General features: G+C 42.9%; 1 pseudogene; it reads left to right on the forward strand.

Annotated features, from left to right (window-relative positions):
* Positions 1–7,020, forward strand: part of LOC137640499 (uncharacterized) — a 33,679-nt pseudogene extending 26,659 nt beyond the window's left edge.
* The last annotated feature ends 9,488 nt before the right edge of the window (positions 7,021–16,508 follow it).

Raw genomic sequence — 16,508 nt, forward strand, 5'->3', positions numbered from 1 at the left:
AAATTCTAGGCAATTTGATTTACAAATTTTTCTTAACCCCAGCCACTGTCTGATTTACTTTTTTCAATCTTTCACTAAACTCTAATTCCAAAAGACCCTGTATTGAAGATCATTGTTCCTAAATACTTGAACGATTCTACCTCATTAATCCTCTCTCCTTCCAATGATATTTCATCTTCCATTGCATACTCCGTTCTCATCATCTCGGTCTTTCTTATATTTATCTTTAGCCTCACCTCGTGTGATATTTCATGCATTCTGGTAAGCAAGCATTGCAAATCCTGTGGTGTTCTGCAAAGAAGGAAAGCATCATCAGCATACTCTAGGTCTGCTAAATTCCTGGTGTTCTTGGGTTCGTTTCCTTTTAAAATTATGTTCTATTTTTTTAGCCATATCTTTTGAGAAATTTTATGAATATAGATTTTGCCCAGTTTTGTTCATTAGAAAAATTCAATCTAACTATAAATAAGTACAGAATACTTATTTTTTTGGTTAGTAAAATTTTGCTATAGTGTAGTAAATATTTACCCACATTTTAATTTCTGAATCGGTACGTTCCATCCAACTACAAAGACTCCTTAATGAGCTTATATTCATGAAAGTAAATATTTTACTGCAAATGTAGGCTATATTTAGCTGGGTTAATTTTCATAGGACGCCACCAACTTCCTACATTTTAAATTAAACGTTTTTGCGGTAAAACACGGGAACAAATCCTTTCTTTTCGACACATTATTCGTGCAAAGGCATAACAGGAGAAAAAAAATAATCAAATTACGTTAAGCATGAAACGTTTCTAAGTGGTTTAGCGTCGTCTCCCATGTCACGATGAGTAGCTTTCGTTAGGTTTGTATATTTTTTCCGCTCTACTCATCTCCTCCCCCATTGCGTATTGTGGCAATTTTTGCCTACAAACGTATTAGCCCCACCCACTAACCACAGTGCTCAAATTAGAAATTAGTACCTCTAGTACATGCATCACTATTGGCTGGTGGTTTTTAGCAATTTTCAAAGGATTAGTTTTAAGACCACGACGTCTTTAAGGATGCAATGCAATTCACCTATCTCTATCTGTGACAAATTGTCCAAGCCTCGCCTTAAATTTACCAACCAGAATCTAGAAATAATTTAATCAACAGTTTTTACCAAATTTTCAAGTCATTAAAAATTGGGCTTTGAAATTTTAGTGTTAGCTACATTTGTGAAGGTTGTAAATGGACCCAGTTCAACACTAAGCCTCATCTTATATAATAGTCCCCAAAATTAGAAATCTTTACATAATAACAGTGTTCTTCCAAGAGAAATTGTGTCCTAAATATGTTAAGCCTTGCAATTTACGTTTACACCGGCAGTACTGGCAATATCACACCAATGTTTGTAAGCCTTCAACTAAAACCTTTGTGGTATTGTACAGCATAGTTTGGGGATTCCCCAACCACTAGAAGTTCTGGTGCTATTGCTGCCCATTATCAGGAAACATCAGACTGACAAACAAGTTAAGACAATATGGTATCCAAGGTCAGATTAATAATACTAAAACATATAGGTAATAAAGGTACCTTGAATAGCAACTCACCCGGTTGGCGTGCGCAGCATATCCATGTAACGCTTGTCAGAACAGAGAAGCAGTGAGAATATTTTTTTTTACGAGCAAAGTGAGCCTTGGCAGACCAAAAAACACTTGAGGGACGCAATATAAATTAAAGGTAATTATGATGTTTTAATAGTGATCTGCATGGATGTCGTGCGCAGCCCACCCATGTACCCCTTGCCAGAAAAAAGGCTCAGCGAGACTGATTTTTTGCGAGTGAAGTGAGCCACGCCAGAACAAAGATGACTTGAGGAATGGCAAATCCCCTAGCTTTCTTTGTACCCACTTTCCTAAAGAGTTGTGAAGAAATCGGCCGATATAGAGAATAATGCTCGAGAGAGCTACCTGTACCATAGTTACTCCATTGAGTTGTTGCACTATTATGGACAAAAATCTCTTTTTCTGTGAATTTTCTAGTTGCTTTGTTGGGCTCTTCTCTTTCTATATTTGGCACATCACTAGTTTTCATTTTCCCCAACCCACACCCCAATTCCCACCTGAGAAGCTTAAAGTTCTTTCATAAAATATCCGGAACAAAAAAAGAATTAAAAGTAATTTGAATTTTTCTTAACAATACAAACTTTGAGCTCTTTATTATGGAAATATACTTTCGACAAAGCTTGAATAAAGACCTAAGACTTTTAGCAGGGTAAAACTATCCCACCGCTACTTAGCAAGGAGGGGTTAGGGGGTAGTATTGGCTATCCCGCTCTCACGCACACGCACCTGTGTTATCTTGTCACTTTTGATTGTAGGCAGGACAAGCACAGGAATAGCTAATGGCGGAACGAATTTGTAAAGGCCTCAAGGTTTGCATTGTTAGAAAATATACAAATGACTTTAAATTTGTTATTTGTTCCAACACTTATACAAACCTTTTTGCTCTTTATTCAGGAAGACTTACTCCTCTGGTGGGTTGAAGTCCTAATCAACTGGTTGGTTTTGACCTGGGGTTTCCCACCAAGTTATGCCCGCTTAAAGAAAAACCTGCGACACCTCACTAAGACTCTGTGCAATAACACACTTTAGCGGCCTGATCAATCTGTGTGATTGTGCGATACTAACAATGAGAGGTAGGAATTCTCAAAAGTTGTAGGACTCCTTGAATCAACTATAGACGTTACCAAAATCCCACCTCGTAAAAAGGAATGGGGATGTAACAAGTATATATTTCTATACCAGGTTACACAAGGGAAATGGTTATACCTGCAGACAGTGGAGGCCATCTTGCAGAATGCTACCTGTCAATCAAAGAGCTTGAGATATTTATACCATATGTTGTGCAACCACCACCGGTTCGATGGAGAAGGTTTCTATGTTTCTGAGTTACGTAATTGCAGGTATTATGCGGTGAACGTTGTCCGACGCTTCGACACACGAACTACTGCAATGCCCGTAGCATCTTGGGCTCTGATTTTCTGCATCTGTGGAAGAGAATCATGATTCAAGGCCGGGTCTAAGACCTCGTGAATCCATGCTGATATCAAAATCTTTGCAGTTCTCCTCTTAACCTTCCTCATGCTGTTGGACAATCCGTTTACCTGGGGACAAGCTCTTGAAGTTCATTTGAGGTGACACCTCCAAGCCATAACTGGGCATAGTAGCCGCTGATGTGGATCATCAGTTACGTTATGGCGAACCTCTATCCAGACGGGTCCGAATCTACAATTCACTGCTGAATCTCGAGTCTTGTGATATGCTCAGGGACGAAAACGAGGATTATCAGTCTCCATCCTGTTGGAAAGAAAAAAATTTTGTAAGAAAGACCATGAAGTTCACATACGCCCTTGGCCAAAGCCAGGGCGAGTAGGAAGGACTGTTTAGGGTCAGGAGAAGATCTGATGTCTGGCATAACGGTTTTTAAGGAGCTCCTTTAGAGACCTTAAAATAATAACCACACTCCAGGGAGGTGGTTTAATTTCTGACTGAGGGCAGGTAAGCTCGCAGCTCTATATGAGGAGGGATAACTGCAATGATGATGAAAGATTAACTCCTTTGAATCTAAATTCGAGACTCAAGGCTGGGCAATTGCCTTTCACTGCCGAAACTGAAAGTTTCTTCCCTCAGCAAGAACACAAGAAGAACTACTATGTCTGGAATGGTGGTATCAGAAGGAGATATACCCCTCAACGACCTTAATCCCGGAGGGTTGCCACTTCACCTTGTACACTGCTGCTGAAGATTCCCGGAGGTATCCAGACATCTCTTTTGCAACGTATCACACAAAAAAAAAAAAACCTCTCTTTGCAAGGTAATGCTGGAAAACCTTCCGGAGTGTGGACGTAGGGACTTTACACCTATGATAGATCTAGTGAGTGGTTGTCTAAGTGGATTGTGACATGGAGGGAGTTCTCTCAGGACTTCTTTTACCAGCTGATGAAGGTCCAGAGACCATTCCACATGATGCCAATACGGGGCTACAATGTCCATAGCCTAGCTGGTGGAAGCACCTGCCTTGTCAAGTAATCTTCACATATGACAGAACAGGGTACATGCGTAGACTTCAATGTTGTCCCACCGATGAAGCCATGCATTTTGGAGGCATGTCTGGGGATCAAATACCTGAGAGCTGCCAATAGAAGCTTGCTGTTCAGAGAAGTTGCATGCTGATCCCTGTCGGGGGAAGCCACAATGTCAGGACTACCCACTACCTTCTGTCCGAAAAAAAGCGAGCGGATAGGGACCCCGAGTCGTTGTCATCTCAACATAAAAACGACCAAATATCCCAAGCCGACTCTTTAAAACAGCTACTTTGTGGTACTCTTGGTGAACAAATTTATGCTTGTATGAAATTGACTCTTTGGCAACTCATAGCTACACTCCTCTTCTCTTCGAATTAGCCAATCACAAGCCACCTACCCCTCTCATTAATAGGGTGTTTGAAAGACACCTGCACTTCTTGGAAGAGCATCAAGACCTGTCGCAGCTACCTTCACGGATTCGCCCCCCCCCCCCCCCAACCTTCGTAATCATGGTAAGTATACAGTGACTGTGAGATTGTGAAGCCTTGTGATATGCTTACCTTTTGATGTGGATTTGAAGTGCTTTAGCATTGCTGAAGTGTCGTACTGCCTAATGAAAAAATATAGATCCCATGTGGGATACTTCAGTCGAGTTTAGACGGACCATACTCATTCACCATGGGACCTTTTGGACAGTAACGGTTAAACCAGCCAATAGAATATGACACCTAACAAATTTTTTTTAGTGCTTGTTTTAGACATTTGTGATTATTTTTAACATTATTTCTAGAAATAATAGTAGTGATTTAAAGATGCTCGGTTCATGTGCATATAAATTATTACCTTACAAGGGATTGAATGATATGTAAAATTACATTTTTTTTTATTATATGAATTGTCTTTTTTTTGTTTTTGCAGTTTCACAGCCGTATATTTTATGGGCATCGCAATGCTGCATTGCAGACTCAGGATTGTACAAAGGGTAGCTCTTGACGATGCTGAAGGAAGTGATGTTGACGTGAGACCTTTGGACGTTGACAGTTATAACAACGACCCTACCTACGTTCCTGACAAAGGCCTTACTCAGGAGGATGCCTTTGACCCTCCTACCTTTAGAGGCTAGTATGAGAGAGAGAGAGAGAGAGAGAGAGAGAGAGAGAGAGAGAGAGAGAGAGAGAGAGAGAGAGAGAGAGAGAGAAATTTGTTTTAAAATTGTTTTTAAAAGTCTCGTTGTTATAAGGGTTCTTTAAATTTTTTGGCTCCTTAAATGGTTTTTAAACAATAGGTATTTTTAAAAATTATTTGTTTACTTGCATACTCACTGACATACACATGGCCACACATGTACACACTAATGTTACTTTATTCTTGTTTCAGCTCGCAAGGTTAATGTTGTTGTCCTTCAGGTGATGCCTGTGGCAGAAGATGAGGTTGAGCCTAAGAGGCCTCGTGCCGATGAATGGAAAAAGGATGACATTGATATCCAGGCCCTGCCCAACTTCATTCAACCACAGCCGGACTCTTTGAGGGAACCTTGTGAATATTTCTCCCAGTTCTTCACAGGTGAATTGAGGGAACACATCGTGTTCCAATCCAACCTGTATTCAAGACAGAAGGATGTAGAGAGCTACCCCCACATGTCAGAAGAGGATCTCATGGTTTTCCTTGGCCTCATTGTGTACATGGGCCTGGTTCCTTTTCTTAGCATAGTTGACTTCTGGGCCATGAAGACCAGGATTCTTCAAGTTTCAGACTCCATGTCCAGGAACTGCTTCGAGTCAATTCGATCTTCCCTTCACTTCAGCCTCCAAAGATCAGTTCTTCAAGGTGATAGTCCCCTTCACCAAGGTCACCAGAGAGTTCCTGAAAGTTCCCGAGAATCCTATCCTCTCCATTGATTAAGTGATGGTCGCCTATAAGGGCACAAGGGCTGGTAACCTTCGCCAGTATGTAGCCAAGAAGCCTGATAAGTGGGACTACAAGTTGTTCTGCTGCTCCAGCACGGATGGATTTGTGCACAATATTCTTATGTACCAAGGGGACCCAACCTTTGTGAGCCACCATCTGAAGAGCAGAAAGCCATGTCTGTGACTTTAATGTTTGTTGTCGCTTTAGTCAAGACCATCAAGCACCCCAGTAACTCAGCAGTGTATGCAGACAACTACTCTACCAGTATAGGGTTGACCAAGTACCTGAGATTGCAGTATGGATGTCGGTATGTGGGCAATGCCAGGGAAAACAAGAGTTGGTCATCCTCCCCTGAAGTCTGTGAAGGAGAGGAACAAGAAATCGATACAAAGGGGTACATTGGACTACGTCTCTTCTGATGGCATCCTTGTTGCAAGATGGAAGGACAACAGCGTTGTGACAATCTTGTCCACTGATGATGGTGTCGAGCCCATGGGTACAGTGGAACGGTACGACAGGGCACACAAGAAGAAGGATCCCATTCCTTGCCCATCTGTCATCCATATGTACAACAACCGCATGGGTGGCATTGACAAAAGTGACATGTTGACACACCTCTACAAGACCACCTTCAAAGCAAAAAGGTACTACATGAGGCTCTTTGCTTACTCCTTTGATTTGATCATCGTCAACGCTTGGATTTTGTATAAGAGTGATTGCTTGGCTTTGCATGCTAACCCAAAGCCTCTCAAGGACTTCCATCTGGATATCTCCAATTGGCTCAGAAGCTGCAAGATAACCTTCAAAATCACCAGAAATTCGCTTGGCACCAGAGATTTCTCTTTGCCAAAAAGGGGCCAACGGGCAGTTTTTCCAAGCGAAGAGACATGCCAGAAACCCACTACCCTACACATGCTATAGCATGTCACTATGAGGCAGACCTGCAAGTACTGTTCTGTTGCAGGCCACATCCACAGATCCCACTGGATGTGTGAGGAGTGCACGGTGACCCGATGCCTCACTGAAAGTAGGAATTGCTTTGCTTCCTTCCTTTCATAAGGTTTGTAAGTACGTAAGTGTGTGTATGTTTCTATTTTTACAATTATGAGTAAGTTTTATTATATTTTGTGTATTTTTTTTACTATTTTTGTATTGTATTGTATATTGTATTTCTTATATTAATCAAATTGTAAAGCCACCTCTGTGTTTCTGTTATACATTGGAAAAAAAAGTGATTCATTAATAATAATCATATGATTTGTGGGCGAATCAACATTAGTATAAACTTGAAAAAGTTTAGCATTAGGGCCCAAAAGATCCCATATGGGATGAACATGGTCCGCCTAAACTCGCCCAAAGTACCCATATGGGATACTTCATTTCATGCAACTATCTCGCTAATTTTGCATCTTTTTTTTTTTTTTTTTAAACACGAGTAAAAAGGTCTTGTATTTACCAATATGATAACATACGAAAAGGATTTTGTAATGTTGCTCATAAAACCTAGGGTGGGCTTGAAAGGGTTAACATTTTCACTTCTAGATGGCAAAGGTGCTCAAAAGGTAATGCCTTGCTTGTTACTTAAAACACCACTGTGATGTTGTTGCTCATTAACACCACAAAGCGAATAGTCCAGAGGTGAAGAAAACTGTTGCAGGGCCTAACAGGCTTCCCTCACACAGGAGGATTATGTGCCAGGATCCATCAGACTTGGCCTAGAACCTGGAGGCCGAGCAATACTGCAGAAGGGGCTCCCTCCATTCTTTTGATGCATCCCCTAGGAAAATAAATTCCTGGTGGGGCGGGGAGAAAGTCTCCCCCTTGAGGAGGTTGATATCCAATATCCACTGCTCTTGTTCTCTCTTTTTCTAGAGTCCTGAAGGTCCATGGAGTTCCCAGGTGGACAGGTTGCTTAATAGACGGTGTCACCGATGTAATGGCAGAAACACTAGAGTAAGAAGGGGACTCACGCCTTCTTCAGTGTCATTTTCCGATGGAAATATTTCTAAATCTGATTTTTAGTAGCATTCCTAGGTAAACCAGTTTTGTGTTGGCTGCAGGGATGCACTCGAAATATTCCCACAACCCTCAGATTATGGACAAACTCAAGAAGCTTGATTCGGCAACGGAAAAGGGGAAGCTCGCGAGTTTGTTAGAAAAAGCCAGTCGGCCCTGTGTCTTAACAGACGGAAGATTTCCTGTGAGTCCCCTTTGACACTAGGTAGAAAACTCCCTGTGACCAAACGAAGGAGGAGGGACCCTGTCAAACTACAGGCCCTTAACCTGGTATGTCGATTGCCTACGATGATCCTTAAAACTTCTTTGAAGAATGATGAGCTGGGAGTGTGTCGTCGTCAGCCTGAAAAGGAACTTCAGGAGAAAAACTAAACTGCTAACAGAAAAGGGGCCCCCCTAAGAGTTGCAAGAACATGCTTCCAACTTTGTACTCCTTATGCTGGCTGCAATTGCCGAACGCTGGAGTGCGCCATCATCATCATTGAAGAAAACCACCAGGGAAAAAACCCTACCTGTGAACAGGAAAGATGTTCCCCAAGAGGCACAGGAACAAGCTTCAAACTTTGAACTCCCTCAGTCGGGTGCCATCGCAAAATGAGGGAGTACATCATCGTCCGCAAAAAGGAGCAAGACCGAAGCTGAGCTCTGGGTCAGCTGTAAGCAGCCTTCCGCCATCGATTGATTGATTGATTAAAGGTTTTCAAGCATCCTGACATGTAAGGTTATTGACGCCGATATCATTTATTTTATATAAAAATTATTAGGATATTCAATTAAAAACATAAAATTTGAATGTCATTATAGAAGTTAAATTGTTTCCAGAAGACCTGCTTCTGAAATAAATCTAAAAATGCTGCTCGCAGAGTAGGACACATCATGCCCAAGAATCTTGGCAAGGATGAACCTGCCATCCTCACCTCGAGCCTCAAACAGCTATCTATTTCCCAAGTAATTATGATTAGGGCATTCAGTCAACAAATGCCTCACTGTTAAAGGTACTAAACAATCGTCACAATACGGTTGGTATTGACCCTTCAGCAGAAACTTGTGTGTCACCCTAGTGTTACCAATACGGAGACGACAAAGAATCTTCTCCCATTTTTAGGGTATCATGTTATACCTGCAAGTAAATATGACATTTGTTACTTCTCTCATTTTATTGCCATCTAGACTATCCCAGTGCTGATGCTATTTATTGCAAAACAATTTCTTGATGTTAGTTAGGAAATCATTACACGGAATGGGATACCTTCTCGGCAGCAACTCGGATGTAGCATTCTTCGCCAGTGAATCTGCCTTCTCATTCCCAGACACACCTACATGTGCTGGAACCCAACAAAATCGAAGCATTATACCTCTCAGTCCAATAATAAAATGCCATTCTAAAATCTTTAAAACTAGAGGGTTACCAGAATTAAAAACTTTTAAAGCTTGAAGAACACTCCTTGCATCTCTAAAACTTGTAAAGTTATAGTCCTTTTCCAACGCTATTTTCTCAATAGCGGTTAGTATACCATACAGTTCGGCAGTAAATATGGAAGCTGTTAGAAGAAGTGCACCTCTACAATTAAAACCATTACTATGTTCTCCAAATCTAACGCCAGCATCAGATTTGGAGCCATCAGTTTATATAAAAGTCAATCCACTATGTTCTGCAACATGCTCCATAAAAAGAGACCTGGATTCTAAGTCAGTCATATTCTTCTTAACTGCAATAATGTATTTACAAAAAGATACCTCTGGTAATTTCAATGGAGGAGTTGATGATACCCTAAATGGAATCACTTTACCTCTAATTATATCACCACTGTTTAATAATTGTTTCACCCGAAATCCATAAGGTTAAGGAGATTTTGGGTGCAACACAAAGTATGTTGAGTGCCTTACAAGGCTTGCAGTCTGAAAGGCTAAAGAATTAGGGAGTCTTTGCAATCTAAACCAATACTATCAACAAGGAGACTTGGGATAGGTGAGGTTCTAATCACTCCTGTGGACAATCTAATACCAGCATGATGTATTGAGTCTAATATTTTTAACCGGCGTGGGGTGGCTGAAGAGCATATTTCACATTCATAACTAATTTTGGAAAAAATCAAGGCCTTGTATAATTTTACGATAGTATTGCGGTCTGCCCCCATGATGTATAGGACAACACTTTTAACAGATTCAGAGCCTCAAGACATTTAGCTTTTAATGCTTTTAAGTGAGAAACCCATGTAAGCCTACAATCAAATGTCAAACCTAAAAATTAAGCTTTACTTAAACATGGGATCCGTTGACCTTTCATGTATTTATCCGGGTCTGGATGTACTCCCCGGATACGACAGAAATGGACAATAGTAATTTTACTTGTCAAGAACTTAAATCCATTCATATCGGCCCACTCGATAATTTTGTCAATTGAGAGTTGTATTTTTCTCTCAACCATTGCCATTCTAGCTCCCACAAATGATATGGAGAGATCATCCACAAATAATTTTGAGAGAACATCACCTAGGAATGACGGAGGATATCCCATTAATTGCTAGTGCAAACAGGGTTACACTCAGCACCCTACCCTGAGGAACTATTTCTTCCTGGCACTTACTCTCTGATAGAGTTTCCCCCACTCTCACTTGAAAAACTCTATGTGAAAGAAATGACTGAATAAATAGTGTTAGCTCTCCTCTTAATCCAAACTCATGAATTCTTTTAAGTATACCATATCTCCATGTGGTATCATATGCCTTTTCAAGATCAAAAAAGACTGTCACATGGTGCTGTTTGGAAGCAAATGCTTCACAAATAGAGGACTCAAGTCGTATCAGCACATCAGTCGTTGAGTGCATTTTTCTGAATCCACATTGAATGGGTGATAAAATACCTTTCTTTTCAAGGTACCACATCAGTCTTACATTGACCATCTTCTCCATGATTTTACATAAACCAGATGTCAATGCAATTGGCCTATAATTTGCTGCTAAAAACTTGTCCTTGCTGGATTTTAAAAAGGCTAAAATAATGGCTAGTTCCCAAACACTTGGATAACTATGATCATGCCATATTCTATTAATAATGCTTAAAATAAATAACTTTGTATTAAAAGGTATGTACCAAACGTGTGTCATACGATCGTACATAGTTCATTTTGTGTATATATTATGCTTGTATCATCACTCTTCCCTTGCACTAAAAAGAACCTGAATAAACATGCCTGTTTTTCTCAGCGGTAACTGTTTCGGTTTTGAACATGAAATTTCCTGTTGCATTGAGCTTTTGTATATAAAGGAGAGTGTTCTATAATAAACTCACACAGTTGCTTTCATCCTGTCTTTGAGTCACAACCTTCTCTCGGCCCGTCACATTGGTGACCCCGGAAATCAACTCGCTCCTCCCGCCTTCCACCCCCACTCGCCCCTCCATCGTTGGTACGATGGCAGACTCTACGGAAGTTAATGCTGCGGCTCCCCCATTGAAACTTTCATCATTCGCCAGCGGAGAGGTGTTTGCTTGGTTTCAGCGCGCAGAAGTCCAGTTTCTCATCAAGGGCATGACTGTTTCTCATCAAGGGCATGACTCCCTCAACCACCAAGGCAGATTATGTTCTCGCGGCGATACGCGAGAACACCTTCCCGGGAACATCAGACTGGCTTTGTGAACAAGGAGACACCCCAAAAACATATGACGCCCTCAAAACATACCTTCTGCAGCAGTACTCGCCGTCGCCAGCCGCCCGTATAGCAAAGCTTTTTCAGCTCTCGCAACAACTTTCGGGGGATCAAAGGGCTTCAGTCGCCCTCAGGGGAATGACCAGTATTGCTCGCCGACAACCTGCCACAGACGGCTCTCCTCGTGAGGTGAACTTACTTCGTGCCTTTTGGATACACCGTTTACCCGGACCTTTATGCGCTGCCATATAGGACATATACGCCTACCCCGTAACATGCCGAAGCGGCAACAAAGCCACCCACCACCCACCACTCGCTCGCGCCCCAACCAACGACTTCTACAGCCCCTTACTACCTCCCATCTGCCGCAGTTTTGCTACTACCACTTAAGATTCGGGGCCGCAGTTTTGCTACTACCACTTCAGATTCGGGGCAACAGTGAAGAAATGTGCCAAGGATTGTCAGTGGCCAAAAAACATGTAAGTAGGCTATCGCTCGTGGCGGTGGCCTCCCGTGTTTCTAATCTTTTCTTTTTACATGATGCAGGAACGGGCGTGCGATTTTTGGTAGACACGGGTGCTTGTCGTTCTCTTTTGCCAAGGGAACTATTCAGGACACGACGTAGTCTGTCTAGGTCTGCCGACGTCCGCCTGGTAGCTGCCAACAGATCTGCGATACCCACCTAAGGTTACGAGAACCTCACATTATCGTTCGGAAACGGTAAATTTGATTGGAATTTTCTCGTTGCTGACGTCACATTGCCAGTCCTCGGTGAGAATTTCCTCTCTCTTTTCCACCTTCTGGTTGATGTCGCCCACCGACGATTGGTCATCGCAGACTCGTACTTGTCGACACCTCTTCAACCCGGCCCCTCCAACCTCGCTCTCCCCATCAGCATGCCCACGGATGCTTACGCCCACCTCCTCACATCGTACCCGGAAGTTTTCCGTCCAGAACTTCGCTAAACGCCCATGGTTCCTGCCAAGAACGGTATATATCAAGACGACCGGACCCCAAGTCTTCGCAAAATTCAGACGTCTAACACAGGAACGATTGGCAGCAGCCAAACAGACGTTCGCCAAAATGGAGGAAATGGGCCTTTGCCAAAAGGCCTCCAGCCCATGGTCGTCACCCTTACACATCGTTCTGAAGAAAGACGGCTCCCTCCGTCCGTGCGGGGATTACAGGTGCCTGAACATGCAGACAGAACCGGATCAGTACCCCCTCCCAAACATTGCCGATGTGACCTCCTACCTGCACAAAGCAAAGGTTTTCTCTACGCTCGACCTCCTGAAGGAGTATTATAAGGTGCCTATGAACCCAGAAGACTTCCCCAACACCGCCATCACCACTCCGTTTGGTACATAAACCTTCAATTACTACTGTTTTGGCCTTCGTAATGCTGGGGCCACGTTTCAACGTCTCATGGATGGCATCTTAGGGGATCTTCCCTTCTATGTATGTTATGTGGATGACATACTTGTTCTCCTCCTCAAAAGAGGAACATCTCCGTCATCTGCGCATCGTGCTCGACCGCCTGCAACAAAACGGCCTTGTAGTTTGGTACGACAAGTGTACCTTTGGCGCCAACGAAGTGTCGTTCTTATGGCACTGCATCACTCCTGAATGAGTCCATCCTCTCCCTGAGAAGGTAGCAGCCGTTCAGGACTTCCCCGCGCCCTCGACCGTCAAAGCTCTGCAGGAATTCTTGGGTATGATCAACTATTATCACAGTTTTCTGCCAGCCATTGCCGCCACTCTTGCTCCCCTCTACGCCTCCCTCAAGGGCAAGCCAAAGGACCTGAAGTGGGGTCCCTTTCAAGAAGCGGCCTTCTACAATGCAAAGAAGGCCCTATCAACCGCTGAAGCTCTCTCTTTTCCTATCCCACATGTCCCTCTCCTTCTCTTCACCAATGCCAGCGATGTCGCTATTGGTGCAGTACTTGAGCAGGTGGTCAACGGATCGCCCCGCCCATTGGCCTTCTTCGGCAGAAAACTGTCCAAGGCAGAATCGGGTTATTCTACCTTTGATCGCGAATTGCTGGCGGTGCACTTGGCTGTCCGTCACTTTCAACATTTCTTAGAAGGTACGCCCTTCGTCATTCGCACAGACCACATGCCTCTGGTGCACGCCTTCACTTGACAGTCTGACGCCTGGTCCGCCCGTAAACACCGACATATCTCCGCCGTGGCTGAATACAATTGCCCAACGACAGGGTCCAGAGTATCAAGCAAGTAGGACATCCTGCACATCCCTCCGTTGGGAATACTTCCTCCTCGGAGACTCCAACACCACCCTCCTCTGTGCCGTCAGTACTGGTAGACTGCAACCTTGGATTCCTGCTCCCATGCGCCGGCAGGTGTTTGATTTCATTCATGGACTTTCACATCCATCGTGCCGTTCTACTGCTCAGCTGCTGAAGACGAAATTCAATTGGCACGGCATTTCTAAGGATGCTAAGGATTGGGTCAGCGCCTGTACTTCTTGCCAAACTTCCTAAGTAAATCGACACACGGATTCAGGAGTGGGCACCTTTCCTCAACCTCAGTGTCGTTTCTCACACATTCACGTCGACGTTGTAGGCCCCCTACCCACATCACAAGGACATCGTTACCTGTTTACCGTTATCGACCGCTCCACTCGTTGGCCTGTAGCCATTCCCATGGAAACTGCAACGTCCGCCGCATGTACGTCTGCCTTACTCTCGGGATGGATTGAATGATTTGGTATTCCTGAGCATATTACTTTTGACAGGGGTACCACTTTCACCTCTCAATTGTGGACATCATTAGCGTATCTCCTGGGCATCACCCTACATCAGACAACGGCCTACAACCCCGTTACCAATGGAATGGTTGAACATTTTCATCGCACCCTCAAAGCATCTTTGATGTCCGGCTGCAAGGATTTCAACTGGTTTACTCAGCTTCCCTGGGTCCTCCTGGGACTAAGGACCACTCCTAAAGACGCTCTCGACGTCTCGGAGGCTGAAATGGTGTATGGCGACCCATTGGTCGTCCCTACCGAATTTTTTCCTTCTACAACCTCTTCCGACGATCTCCAGTGCATACGTCCCGACATGGAAAAATTTACTCTATGCCGCCACACTTACAAGCCCCCAGTGAAGCATCACATACCGACAGACTTGCACTCTGCAATGTCTTCCTGCGCAACGACACTAGCAAGCCACCGCTAACGCCCCCTTACACGGGCCCTTTCCTTGTGATCCGACGTAGTCTGAAAGCATTCCTACTAAACATTCATGGCAAAGAAGACTGGGTCTCCATTGATCGTCTAAAACCTGCTTATTTCCTGCCAGATGACCTGCCTACAGTTCGCCTCTCTAGATCAGGGTGCCCTATTTAACACGTACAGTATGTCATTTTTAGTGAGGGAGCGATGTACCAACTATGTGTTACACGAACGATCGTATATAGTTCATTTTGTGTATATATTATGCTTGTATCTTCGCTCTTCCTTTGCACTAAAAAGAACCTGAATAATCATGCCTGTTTTTCTCACCGGTAACGGTGTCGGTTTTGAACGTGAAATTTCCTGTTGCATTGAGTTTTTTATTGATTGATTGATCGAAAGTTTTCTGGCATCCTGACATCTAATGTCATTGAAGCCGATAGCATTTATTATATATGGAAAATAAAGGAGAATTCAATTAAAACCAGAAAAGTTAAGAAGTCATTATAATAATTAAATAGTTTTCAAAAGACATGCTTCTGAAATAAATCTAAAAATTCCGCTCGCATAGTAGGACACATCATGTCCAAGAATTGTGGCAAGGATGAACCTACCATCCTCACCTCGAGCCTCAAACAGATATCTATTTCTCAAGTTAGTAAAATTAGGGCATTCGGTCAACAAATGTCTCACTGTTAAAGTTACTAAACAGTCCTCGCAATATGGTTGGGGTTGGCCCTTCAGCAGAAACTTGTGTCAACCGTGTGTGACTAATACGGAGACGACAAAGAGTCGTCTCCCATTTTCGGGGTATCTTGTTATACCTCCAAGGTGATATGATATTTGTTACTTACCTCATTTTATTGTCATCTAAGACTATCCCAGTGCTGTTGCCATTTATTACAAACCAATTTCTTGATGTAAGGTAGGAAATCATTACAGGGAATGGGATACCGCCTTGGTAGTAACTCGGATGCAGCATTCTTCGCCAGTAAATCTGCCTTCCCATTCTCAGACACACTTACATGTGCCGGAACCCAACAAAATCGAACTGTTATACCTCTCCGTCCAACAATAAAAAGCCATTCCAAAATCTTTAAAACTAGAGGGTTACTAGAATTAAAAACTTCTAAAGCTTGAAGAACAATCCTTGCATCTCTAAAAATTGTAAAATTACCCTCCTTTTCCAACGCTATTTTCTCAATAGCGGTTACTATGCCATACAGTTCGGCAGTAAATATGGAAGAAAATAGAGGAAGTGCACCTCTACAATTAAAATCATTACAATACTATGTACTCCAAATCCAATGCCAGCATCAGATTTGGAGCCATCAATATATATAAAAGTCGATCCACTATGTTCTGAAACATGTTCCATAAAAAAAGACCTGGATTCTGTCAGTCATATTCGTCTTAACTCCAATAAAGTAATTACAAAAAGATACGTCAGGTAATTTCCATGGAGGCGTTGATGAATGGAAGCACCTTAATTCTAATTATATCCAGATTGTTTAATAATTGTTTCACCCAAAACCCAAAAGGTTGAGGAGATTTTGGGTGCAACTCAAAGTATGTTGAGTGCCTTACAAGGCTTGCAGTCTGAAAGGCTGAAGAATTAGGGAGTCTTTGCAATCTAAACTAATACCGAATAATAGAGGACATTCGGTAAAGGTCCAGAGGCAACTCCCCAG

The sequence above is a fragment of the Palaemon carinicauda genome, chromosome 5 (genome assembly GCF_036898095.1).
Source record: "Palaemon carinicauda isolate YSFRI2023 chromosome 5, ASM3689809v2, whole genome shotgun sequence".
Classification (NCBI taxonomy): Eukaryota; Metazoa; Arthropoda; class Malacostraca; order Decapoda; family Palaemonidae; genus Palaemon; species Palaemon carinicauda.